Source organism: Spermophilus citellus (assembly GCF_964194105.1).
Source record: "Spermophilus citellus genome assembly, chromosome: 10".
NCBI classification, from domain to species: domain Eukaryota; kingdom Metazoa; phylum Chordata; class Mammalia; order Rodentia; family Sciuridae; genus Spermophilus; species Spermophilus citellus.
In genome coordinates this window covers 110267297-110279011 of record NC_138197.1, presented here as the reverse complement: position 1 = coordinate 110279011, position 11715 = coordinate 110267297, and the positions used below count along the sequence as shown (strand labels likewise).

The 11715-nt window shown below is 43.2% G+C and overlaps 1 long non-coding RNA gene across 3 annotated transcripts in view; it reads left to right on the top strand.

Moving 5' to 3' along the window:
* Window positions 1–2372: 2372 nt before the first annotated feature.
* LOC308657462 overlaps window positions 2373–11715 on the top strand; it is a 37567-nt gene continuing 28224 nt past the window's right edge. The window contains exons 1-2 of one of the 3 annotated variants that reach the window (XR_014023933.1): window positions 2373–4383; window positions 9949–10063. This is a non-coding gene — a long non-coding RNA (uncharacterized lncRNA). The remainder of the gene's footprint in view (window positions 4384–9948; window positions 10064–11715) is intronic. The other 2 variants (XR_014023931.1, XR_014023932.1) reach the window with 2 other exon arrangements.

Sequence of the window (11715 nt, the reverse complement as noted above, 5' to 3'; positions counted from 1 at the left end):
CATTCACGCAATTTAGTGGTAAGAAACTTCTGGAAAGTTCCTCATTTAGTAAGCTGTTGTCACAGTATATTTTGAATCGTTTTATGGCAGTGTGTGTGTGTGTGTGTGTGTGTGTGTATGTGTGTATGTGTGTTAGGTGGCAAGACATTGGCAAATGAGTTTCATAGATAAATTTGCTGCTAGCTTGACTGAGGTAGTGAAGTTTAAAATAAAACACTGTCTTCACTTTGTTTCTGGCATGAACACTTTACTTTTGAGAATTCTCATGAAAAGTTTAGTGTCACCATTTGGCCACATCTAACAGCATCCATATGCACATGTCCTTTGACTCTGCCTTTCTACTTTAAGAAATCCATTCCATAGTTCTATTCATGTATATGTGCAAAAAATATGTGTGTGGGAGTAAAAATTTGGAAGCCACCATTATGTCTATCAAGAGGGGCTGGGTAAATTATAGGACATTTGTATTAGTGCAGTTGCATAGATTTGCAGGAAACCCCTCAATGTGTGCTAAGTTTTGCTAAGGAACATAAGAGCATATGGAAGGGTGTGGATATGCAAATATGGTTGCACATACATTGGATATTTCTAGATGGATGCCCAAGAAACACAACAGTGAATACCTCTATGGAGAAGATTCCAGAGATCGATAGAAATTTACTTCTACTCTATACTGTTTGGCACTGTTTGAAATTTTTATTGGCCGGGTACGTAAATCATTTTTAAAAAATTAATGGTAATATCATTCTCTCCAATTATGTAGGGTTTGCTGCTGGTGGTATCAGTCAGTGCTCAAAAGAACATACTGAAATATCTGGTCTGATTTCATGAACTAAAAATGGTTTAAAACTCCATGGAAGAAGGCATCTTTCAGTTAAGTGTATATTTGGGAAGACTATTTTGGTATCTAATGAATAATAGAGAACACTGATTTAAACTGCTGTTTTTGTGCCAGCAGTTTGGAAACCTAGGGAGCTGCGCCTCTCCCCAGGAAGTCATAGCAAAGGCCTTTTGATGTTGTGGGGCACCCTGCCTGAAAGCCTACAGAATCATTAATTAAAAGCCTCCAGCTCCTCTCCTATATTGCAATTCCATAGCTCTTACAGAGTCATTGCTGCCTTTCTCCTTTTGCCTGAGGATGTCAGAAGCATGTTAAGAAGGATAAACACCCACTGATTTATTTACATTAAATAATACCCTGCTCACTCCCAGCAGCCAATAAAATCAGTGGCCTTTGGAAACCAGTCACATGACAGCACTCTAGCAACTCCTTTCTGAAGTAGGGCTCATGGCTGGAAAAATAAGTACAGAAGAGCAGCCAACACACATTCTTTTGTGAGACCTGCCACTGAATCAACCCTAGGTACTCTGGGGAAGGGTTCATGACAGTGGAAACTTTATTTAACCTTTCTATTAATGTTTCTATTGGCCTGTGTTATCTCCTGCAATGTCAAGTGCACAGTTAATTAACCCTTCCTTGGCCTATGCCACCTCTCTTTTCAGATTGTAAGCTCCCTAACTGCTAGATTGGAGTTAATCATCCATTCATTTACAGCCCAGATATTTAATGCCTACCTGCTACAGGTGTGAGCTTTTTCTAAGCTCTGGGTAGTGCAAAGATGAAGAAGACATACCCCTTGCTTCCAGGACACTCACAATCTTCTAGACGTCTCTTCCCAGTCTGATGATCTTATTCAGAGCTGGGTCTTCCAAGGTTATTGGCACAAAAATCACTGAACAAACCCTGGTTGATTGAGAAGGGGTTCAGGCTGTGAACCCAGAATGGTGTCATGAGACTACGGTATGCCGTACATTTTTGCTGATGAGCTCTGAGTAAATTACCAGACAATTTCTCCAGACCTCTTGGATATTTAGAAATATAATTCCTTCCTTTCTTAGATCCTTTCTGGATCTGGGAATGGAATTTCTTTTAGGGTTGAGGACAGTTATTCTGGCTCCACAATAACCTGGGCTACACATTCTTTAGGAAGTAGGCTTGCTTTTCATATGGACAAAAAAATTTTCACCAACAAAGGGGCACAGGAAAGGGGAGGAAGTCAAGGAAAGCAACATTTCCTGAGTGCCCACTCAAGGCCTGGACTTCACACGCTTCCCCTCAATTAGTGAACTACCACTCCAGGAAAACAGCAACACTCATGTGCAGAGAGATGTGCATTTAGGTTTGGGTCTAGGGGTCAGTGGGTGATATATCACCCCCCCCCACACACACACACGTGTATATAATTATGCTGTATTTATAATTTAAAATTAAATGACTTATAAAATATTCTGCTATGTGCCTAAAGAATTAGAAGCCACGGTCTATGCCCTGGAGAGTGCAAGAAAGAGAGAGAGAAAGAGAGAGAGAGAGAGAGAGAGAGAGAGAGAGAGAGAGAGAGAGAGAGTGAAACAGAATAAGAAACACAAAGTTAAATAGCCACATGAAAATTATGTAACAGTACAGAGAGGATTTTAGAGCTGGCTGGATTCACAGCAAACATTTAAACCAGAGTTTCCTAAAATAGTGTGTAAACATCATTGATGGCATGAAAGATGATTTGAATATAAACAGCTTAAAATTTCATTAGGCATTTATTTTAACATGCATTAGAAAAATCTAGACCTAGCATATCAAGCCCTTGTGTACATGAATATTACTGCTTACTTTGAGGTTACCAAAAAGATTTAAAGATTATCTAAAGGAAAGTATTAAGTAAGTAGCTGTACAGAAGATGTGGAACAGGGACATGGCAAAGAGTCTGCAAGTGTCATTCGAATGGCCTGAGTCTGGGAGAGGCAGACCAAATTCAATCTCTGGGATGAAGAGAGGTTCAGCTAGTTGCTCTAGTGGAGATCATAGACCAGAATGTGGTCACCTGACTGATCCTCTGCTCCCACATCCTCCTTCACTCACTACTTCCTATTTTGCAGATGAGGAAATTATAACCTGAATAACAAGTTGCCTCTTTTGAATATGACTATCACAAAAATCTGACTGCAAAATAGAAAGCATTGAGTTGGCTTCATGAAAAATGAACTTTATATTTATAGAGTGCTTACTATGCATGCCAGTATTACAAAGATTTCATACATACTAATTTTTGGTAATCCCCACACCATTCTGTGAGATGCACTTAGATGATATTTCTACCATCTCTTTTGTCGTATGAGCAAAAGAAGGAGCAAAGTTCAAGTAGCTTTCTTAGGTCACTATTTACATAGATGGGATTTGAACCCAGGTAGTCCAGCTCCAGAATTTGTCCACTCAACCATGACCACATTCCTCACCAATAAGTGAAGAGGTGAAAGGGCAACTTGTTTACCTGGTGGCATTGCAAAAACTCTGTTCAGACAATATGGTACTTTCCTGTCCCCTCCTGCCTTGAATTTTCTAACAGGTGCCTTGTTCCATTCTATGGAACATGTGGGTTTTCCACACCACCACTTTTCAATGTGCAGAGACTCTTGAGAGGAATCCCTGAGCGCCAAGAGCAATCCTTTTATAAAGACAATCTGTGAGTTTACTATGATGAGAACTATAAAGAAACAGTCCCGCTTCCAAGGTAGAGAGGCAAAGTATCCATAGGTGGTGACTGGACGGAGAGGTAGTTTGGGGACCTGGTGGGGCTGAGAGTGACAGGAGAGGAGGCCCAGGGAGGACTAGCCCAGTGCTCCACGGGGGGCCACCAGGTGTTGAGAAAGCCCTGCTGGGTGCCTAGCACTTGGCACGGGTACCTGGTATGGAGCAGGTGCTCAGAGCTATGTGGAGCGCATGGGAGCCTGGGTGCAAACAGAGCCCAGCAGGGAGGCGGGCAGCAGGGCAGAGACTAGAGGTGAGAGGGCACTGAACACACTTGACCTACTTTATAACTTCGATCCAGGTAAGCCCTAGGAGGACAGCACAGCGCCAAATTTCTAGTCAACAGACAAAAGACCTTTGCCCAAACCACAGACAGCATTCCTGCTGTGGCTGGAACTTTGAGGAAGTCCGTTTTGTGTTGGTTACCCGTCAAAGGGGCCCCTGTTCAGGCTTCTGGCCCACTCTGCCTTAGCGTGACAGTCTCCGTTCTTCCTCCCTGCAGGGTGCTTCAGGGTAGGCCACGGCCATCTGGGACCTGTCACCAGCCTCCTCTGCACTGGTGCCACAAGAGGATCAGCCTGTGGCACTTCTGTCTCTCTCTCCAGCAGGTGCTGACAGCCGAGCCATTCCACACACCTTGGGGACAAAGCACTGCCCAGCAGCCAGGGCCAAGTTCAGAGCCTGAACATTCTTTCACAGGCTCGGCGGAGAACCTGGAGGGCCTGATGGCACATTATATAAGCTGCACGTTGGGGACAAGCCACTGATGGGCAGACCCTGGTGCTCCTGGAATTGCGTAAGCTGTATGTACTTGTGAAGTGTCACAACATGACTCCGCGTCTCTATCAAAAATGTGAGAAGGCCACCCTGCTCACACTCAGACTGCACAAAAGCTCTTCGCCACCAGGTGGTTAAGGCCACTTGATCAGGCTGACAGGAGGGACAGGCCACCTTACTGTAGCTCTTGGCCCGGTGAGACGAACACTCAGTACCTTGTGCCCCACTAGTCTTAGGCAGCAAAGGCCTCTGATAAAATGTCCTTTTTGTGTGTTTGTTTTTCCTGGCCGTCTCGTTTTGGGTTATAAATGGCTCATTATTTCCATCCCATAGATCCACTCTTGCCTGTGTTACGTTCTCTTCTTGTTTTCTGAAATAGCTGAAAGGTTGGTAAAATCATGGCTGGCAGACCCCGCCTGTACTGACCTTGAGCAGAGGCCGAATCTCCACATGGCTCACGCAGTCTACGGTTGATCCCATGTGGGAGAGGTTGGCTGCAGAGGTCTCCCGAAAGCAAGGGCTATAATTATATTTACACTAAAGTACTTGGTGCGGTGAAATGCCAGGAAGTAGCATGGACCTTCCCCTCACTCGAGCCCTGCAACCTTTCCAGAGGACATTGGGCAATCGTCAGAGGTTGTGAAGTTGGAACAGTGTTGTGCCCAGATAGATCATTTTCCCTGCAGGACAGCTTGGAGGCAAATTTTATTAAGTATCAAGTAGCTGACCCAAAGCAGTATAAATAGCAAGAGAGCACATGACCAACCAGGAATGAAGGTGGCTGGAGCGCAGGCCAGAGGTCTGTTACATGCTTATTGACAGCACTTGCTCACTGGTGTCTCCACAGCCATCAGGGAAGGCTGGAGAACCACACAGACAGAGATGTTAAAGCATAATCTCAGGGGGAAAAAAAGAAAAAAAAAAACAACACTTACTTTTGAAAGTTGGACCCCATCATTAACCCAGGGAAAAGACCTAAGAATGGATTGGAGGTTGAGTGACATTTGGAAGTAGAGACCCAGGCCAGCCAGGTGAGAGCCCAAGGCAAGCATGAAAACCTGGTTTATGTTGGGTAGGGACTGTGAGCAATCACAAATAGGCAAAAGGGACCCAAGTTTGAATTTTTCAAGGGAAGTACAGAGAGAATTTCAATTCAGGTCTGTTCTTCCCAGCATTCCCCATCTTTGCTTTAGGATACACCACATGGTATAAAAGGGCAGAAGGACGGGGCCACAGATGACTGAGTCAGGAGAGGCCATTGAGCTGCTCCAGGACAGTCTTCTTACCCGGCTGTTTCTTGTATGTCCTGGGTCCACTGGCCAGAGCTGTTGACACCTCACAAGAGAATCTGTGTTCCTACAACGATGGGAGAAGGTTCTGGGAGGAATGGTGTTAGTGGGATGCAGAGTGGAATTTGCTGAAAATTTCTACTCAGAGATGACAAATGTCTAAGGCATCCCTAGCCCTGCCGCAACTTCCTGTATACCTTGTAAGGGAAGATGTCTGCTTCTTCCAAATCTAAATTCCAAAAATATTTTGAGAGGTGGCAGTATTATTATCATCTGTCCTGTCCCCCCCTTTGGAGGGATACTGAGGATTAAACTCAGGGCCTTGCACATGTTAGGCAAGTGCTCAACCACTGAGCTACATCCCCAGCCCTTTTGTAAGTTTTTAATTTTGAGACAGGGTCTAGCATATTTGCTGAGGCTGGCCTAGAACTTACAGTCCTCCTGCCTCAGCCTCCAGAGTCACTGGGATTACAGGCATGTGCCACTGAGACTGATTTTTATCTGACCTTTTTAAAGAAGACAAAGGTCACCTACATACATCACCTCTTGTATGTTTATTGAAAATCTGAATCTTTACTTTGTATCTAGAGCAAAGACATAGAGGCCATGAACTTTCAGAGGCCATAAGGGGCTAATGCAGGCAAGGGATTCTTCAGAGGATGTGGGGGACGAATGAGGCTCTGACTCCCTTTCCCAGACTCACCTTTGCTCCCACAGGCCGTTGGCTTCCTACTCAATATTCACTCTGCTTCTTTTCTCCTCCGTAAAACAACTCCAAAGTGGTTATGTGCCTGGCTAAAAGACAGCATTCCCAGCTCCCTTACAGTAGGGATGGCTAAGGAAACCTAAGGAGATATTTTTGGGTGGTCAGGCTTGCCAGATAAAATATAAGGCACCCAATTGAATTTGAATTTTGGTAAACAGTGAATAATTTTCGATTCTAAATATACATATGAATCTCTCATGTAATATATTTGTATTTTTATTTGCCAAATCTGGCAAATCTATGTGCAGGGATTCTGGGAAATAGGCTAAGACACTCTTTTTTTTGTCCTTATTTTCCTTTCTCTTTTTTCCTGGGACATGTATGGGGTTACTGGGGTTTCAGCAACCACCTCGAGTCATGTGATTAAAGATAGCAGAAGAGAAAAAGAGAGGACTTGAGTGTCTCATGACTGTGTAACTACAGTGTTATTTATGTGTGAGAATCAACCATTGATTTGCTTTAGCCATTAGCTGTGCCTCTGTGATTTGTAGTCAGTTGCTATTTGTAGCCAGTTGCTCTGATATAGACATAATGAAGTGTGTATTGTTGTTTTTCATGTTTGGTTCAGTCTGTTTACCTTATGCATTTTGCTTTTGCCTCTTCTGGAACAAAACCATTCTACTTTTATTTACTATATGTTGTAGTTGGACACAATACCTTTATTTATTTATCTATCTATCTATCTATTTATTTATTTTTTGTGGTGCTGAGGATCGAACCCAGGGCCTCGCATGTGCTAGGCGAGCGCTCTATTGCTAAGCCACGACCCCAGCCCCTACTTACTATATTTTTTAAGGACCCCATGAGAGATGGACAGTGTTCCTTGTATCCTGTGACATGGCACCCTTAACATGTACTTCTACAAGGTGTTATTATCTATTTTGTAGGCTGAATTTACACGTTTTGAATGATTGCTGCAGATAGTAATAATAATAATAATTCTAAGAATAGTTCTTATCTTTGAACAAAGATTTGGCCTGAAAACTCAAGTCTTAGAAAATGATGCTCTGAAACCTTAGAACCATATTTTAAAACAACATTAACAGCATCACTTACATGCTATCAAGATTAGCTAAGGATAATCAGGTGCACAGGAAAATCTAATTTGTATAGTAGTGCATCAATAATTCAGGAATCATGGGAAATCTGATGCCTTCCACTTCATTAGCAAGTCAGCTGCTATGAGCAGCCACAGGAAGGTATTCTGGGAGGTGGAAAGGGCTGCAGAGGTGGCCTCTTTGCATATAAGCCCAGGCTAACTGGCTGAGCATAGCTCATTGTCCATGGAAAGAGCAGTTACTTGGGCTATGAACTGTATAAACGCCTGCCCTCCCCTTGTGCAGTGGAATCTTTTGAAGGTTAAGTAACAGTAAATAATCAACCAAGATTTCTCAGATTAGCTGCATTTACCTTTCTCTGAAAAAAAAAATTTTTTTTCCCCCATGAAGATGAAACAACTTTGGAATGAGAGCTGTATTTCCTTCTAGAACTCCCCATTCAGACCTTCAGAGAGCAGGATCAGACCTGGCCTGGCTGGCAGAGACTGCCTACCGACATGGCTAGGCTTTGTGATGTGGGTGAGGGGCCATAGGGTTAGAATTTAATGGAAGTGGGGTGAGAAAACTCCTACTTCATTTCATGAGTTTCCACACAGGCCTTCTGGCACCATCTGTCAGCAGGGAAGGGGCCTGCAGAGTCTTGCCCCTCGTCCCTCACTGGGGGTACAGAGAGTCTGGGAGCCAGATCCCAGAGTATTAGCTATATTACAAACCACAACAGCCTCAACTAACTCAAAGGAAAAAAATAATACACAAATGGAGAGAGATCAGCCTACCAGATCAGGCCTTGGAGTCTGATCATAGGTCATGATGTCATGGTGGTTAGCTCAGAAGAGATGATGGATAACCCCATTTGTGTCTAAACCAGAGATGCAAATAAAAGTTGCACAGAAATGAGTTGGGAGGAGGAAAACCGAAGCAAATCTGTTCATTAGTAGTATACTTACAATGTAAAGGGGGGGGGGGGAGAACATATTTCTTTTGTCCAGGGCATATTGATTTATATTGATTATCTAATCAGCACACATTTATTGAACTTGTGTGCTGGGCATTGTGCAAACTGACAGCATGCACCTGTTTTTACAGAGCTGGTGGTAGAAAGGGTAACAATGTTCTTTGACCTTCCCAGGAAGGTTAGAATTCTACAGGATTCCTCTGTTCCTCAGGCTGGGTAAGAAAAGAGCACAGCCAAAGCCTGTCACCTCTCTTGTGCTGTGATCGCTTAAGATGATGACAATTGCTGTTCTAAACAAAAGTGCAATAATATATTGGTAGGAAAGTTTGCAATGTTTTCTCCTCCTCCTCCTCCCCCCATCTTCTTTCTTTTAATAGGCTTATTATCAGCCCTGTAGCAAAGGTTAGAAGACCATTTCATGTTACAATTTCTTTCTCTGTTACTAAATAATCACAACGACTTCTGGTGAAGTCCTTTAACTTCTCTGGAACAAAGTTTAAACATTCATAGAATGAGATGGTTAAAAAGCAGGAGAATGGTTTAATGAAACCTGGTTTAGGATAAGCAGTAAGAGGAGGTTAAGAGAGAATCACTACTTACTAGTAAACTGCAAATTGCATAACTTGGGCTATTAAACATCTTGAAGTTTTAGTCTTCTTATCTGAGAAATGAGGATAATGTGGTATTTCTTGGGAAGGGAAAAATGGACTAATAGATTAGACACCTGGTTCAATGCATGCAGGGGACGACAAATGTCCCCTTGTGAGTGAAGCTATTTTTATCCTATGCAAATATTAATTGACTCCTTGATCTATTGTTCATATGCACACATGCCTGGATATGTGTATTAATGTACATATCATTGCTGATATCTAAGTGGTTATTTGGGAAATATCAACATATTGGGGGCACAAAGGTGAAATGGATTTGGTTTTCCTCCCAAATAGTACTTTCCACAGTTCTATACTAACCCCTTTTTCTATCCCTCATCAACAGATTGTAGAAATCTGCAGATTTGAAAGGTGAAGCCCATGAACTTTGAATCTTGCTTGGTTCACAGCTTCCCTCCTCTTGTCTACCCATGTTTAAGTTTCCCCAGTGGCTTTGGCAAGGAGGAGCAAGGGGGAAGGGACCATCACTCCTTACCTGCCCAGCTGTGGATGCTATATCTCCAGAGAACATAGTTGGCATGCTGGTGCTTCTGTGTTGCAGGCACCAAGGGCTGGTAGCAAGCACATTGTGGGTCTTTGGAGGGCCCTATGGGTTCTCCTCAGTGTACATGTCAGTGACCTGGAACCCTCCTCATGATGGACTCTCTCTATTTGTCTCAGCTCTTGCCATAGTAACTACCCTCCAGCCAACTCATCTTGACAGACGATGGCTTGATCTCTCTAGTGTCTAGTGATTTATTTGCATAGTTTTATCAGTATTTGGAAATATGTTCTATGAATGCAGCTTTTGCCCTTGGACGCTCATAACCTAAGCAAATAACCCATGTCGTTTGTTTCCTCTGCCATTTCTAGGCTACCCTCCTGTTGGTCATTGTTCATGCACGTCCCTGGGTTCCCTCATTTGGCACAAGGCTGAAACCATCATGGTCCACTTCTGGAATGCATTTTCTGTTTTCTCACCTGCATGGTGAGTGCCATCAGACAAGGACTGAGTTTTGTACCTCTCTGCTTCAACATCGGCTAGAACAGATTTTACATACTGAGCCTCCATTGCTGTTCTTCCATCATGTGACCCATTCTACAGTTTCCCCACAAACTCCAAGCGCCTCCTCACCACATGTAAGGACCTGGTGGTGGTTCTCAAGAAATTGCCATTCTAGTTGGTAAGGGAAGCAGACAGAAAGAGCTGAGATGAGCTGGTGACACCTTCTGCTCCTGCACCGTGAGATCCTGTCCTCTTCTATCCTCTCTGCCCCAGTCTGTTTGATATTGAAATGGAAAGATGGTGAGAATAGAAGCCTGGTAGACTGGCAGTCAAGACTTGACATGAAGCATCTTCAGCAGTCATTTGATAAGTGTATGCCCTGTGAAGTGTTCTAGCAACCTCAGAACTCACGCTGGCAACTCCTATAAACACCCTCTCTTCTGTTTTCCTTTACTCTGCAACTTCTCATTCCACCATTGATGGATTAATTCAGTTTAGTGTTTATCAGACGGACTCAGTGCCATTCTTATAGAGACCAAGTCAAAAAGAACAAACAATTATTTATCAAATGAATGCCATTTAAAAATATTGTGCTGGTCATAGTATTAGGCATAAAGAAGAAATAAGCTGTCACTTTTGCTCATCCTTCATTGACTGATCCATTAATTTTGTCTTTGCACCAAAGATTTGCAGTATCTTATAGCAGGAAGATATTTCCAGTGCTAGTTCTATTAATTAATGCTTTTTTTTTCCTTCCTGTGTTTCAAGCTTTATCACCAATAATTGGCTCTTGCAGTAGGATCTGAACTTCTTAGAGCATTGGCCTCCCTAAGGAAAACCCAGTTACCCCGACCTGCAATTAACTCAATCTATAGCATTTTTTCTCCTTTATTTCATAAGCAAAGCCCTAGAGCTCATGGTCTACACAGTGACCACTCCCCCTACCCCGTGGACTCCTCATTCCACCACTCTGCTTCCCATGCACTCCATCAAAATCACACCTGCTAAAGTCAAGGTGACTGACCAGTTGCCAAATGCAATGTGTGATCTTCAGTCCTTGACTTAGTTGACATCTCTCCACATTCAATTTTGCCAATGGCTTCCTCCTCCTTGAAACTTGCTCTTTCCTAACACCACCTTCTCTTGATTTTTTCCTCACTCCTACATCCTCCCTTTCTCTATCCTGTTGCAGCGGACTTTTCTTCTGTTTGCGGCTTAAATGGGGCTGTTACCCAAGGTTCCATACTTGGCTCTATTTAATTCTCATTCTACACCCTATTGCCAGGAAGTCTCACTTGTACCTGTGACTTCAGCTGTAACCTATGCACTATATCTACAGTAACAACATCATTCCATTTGTGAGGGCAGAACCTTCATGACCTACCTCTTCACCCCTTAAAGTTTCTGCCTCTCAACACTGTTGCTTTGGGATTGTCTTAGTTTGTTTTCTGTTGCTGTTACTCTATTTAAATACTTGATATTAGGCAATCTATAAAAGTTGTTTTTGGCTCATAGTCCTAGAGGCTGGGAAGTTCAAGAGCATGGTGTGAGGCTCCTGGGGAGGCCTCCTGAAGCTGAAACACATGGCAGAAGGCAGAAAGACAAGAGGGTGCATGTGGAAGAGAGAAAAGGGA